The sequence below is a fragment of the Salvelinus sp. IW2-2015 genome, unplaced genomic scaffold (assembly GCF_002910315.2).
Source record: "Salvelinus sp. IW2-2015 unplaced genomic scaffold, ASM291031v2 Un_scaffold2981, whole genome shotgun sequence".
Lineage (NCBI taxonomy): Eukaryota > Metazoa > Chordata > Actinopteri > Salmoniformes > Salmonidae > Salvelinus > Salvelinus sp. IW2-2015.
In genome coordinates this window covers 77,912-79,126 of record NW_019944276.1, presented here as the reverse complement: position 1 = coordinate 79,126, position 1,215 = coordinate 77,912, and positions in this window count along the sequence as shown.

The following is a 1,215-nucleotide window of genomic DNA, read 5'->3' as shown; positions in this document are numbered from 1 at the left end:
TCAGCTGTACCCCCTCTAGCACCAGGGTCAGCTGTACCCCCTCTAGCACCAGGGTCAGCTGTACCCCCTCTAGCACCAGGGTCAGCTCACTCTCAGATTTAGTTTTTTGCCATCATTGTAAGCCTGCCACACACACACTATACAATACATTTATTAAACATAAGAATGAGTGTGAGTTTTTGTCACAACCCGGCTCGTGGGAAGTGACAAAAAGCTCTTATAAAAAAAAAAAAATAATCAATGATTTTGCTCTTTATTTAACCATCTTACATAGAAAACCTTATTTGTTCATCGAAAATGGTGAATAACTCACCACAGGTTAATGAGAAGGGTGTGCTTGACAGGATGCACATAACTCTGCAATGTTGGGTTGTATTGGAGAGTCTCAGTCTTAAATCATTTTCCACACACAGTCTGTGCCTGTATTTAGTTTCCATGCTAGTGAGGGCCAAGAATCCACTCTCACATTGGTACGTGGTTGCAAAGGGCATCAGTGTCTTAACAGTGCGATTTGCCAAGGCAGGATACTCTGAGCGCAGCCCTATCCAGAAATCTGGCAGTGGCTTCTGATTAAATTACATTTTCACAGAACCGCTTGTTGCAATTTTGATGAGGCTCTCTTGTTCAGATATCGGTAAGTGGACTGGAGGCAGGGCATGAAAGGGATAACGAATCCAGTTTGGGTCGTCCGTTTCGGGAAAGTACCTGCGTAGTTGCGCACCGAGATCACTCAGGTGCTTTGCTATATCACATTTGACATTGTCCGTAAGCTTGAGTTCATTTGCACACAAACAATCATACAATGATGGAAAAACCTGTGTGTTGTCCTTGTTAATGAAGACAGAAAAGAGCTCCAACTTCTTAATCATAGCCTCAGTTTTGTCCCGCACATTGAATATAGTTGCAGAGAGTCYCTGTAATCCTAGATTCASATCATTCAGGTGAGAAAAAACATCACCCAGATAGGCCAGTCGTGTGAGAAACTCGTCATCATGCAAGCGGTCAGACAAGTGAAAATTATGGTCAGTAAAGAAAACTTTAAGCTCGTCTCTCAATAAAAWAAAAATTWAAAAAAGGTGTCAATACTTTGCCCCTTGATAACCAGCGCACTTCTGTATGTTGTAAAAGCGTTACATGGTCGCTGCCCATATCATTACATAACGCAGAAAATACACAAGAGTTCAGGGACTTTGCTTTAACAAAGTTAACCATTTT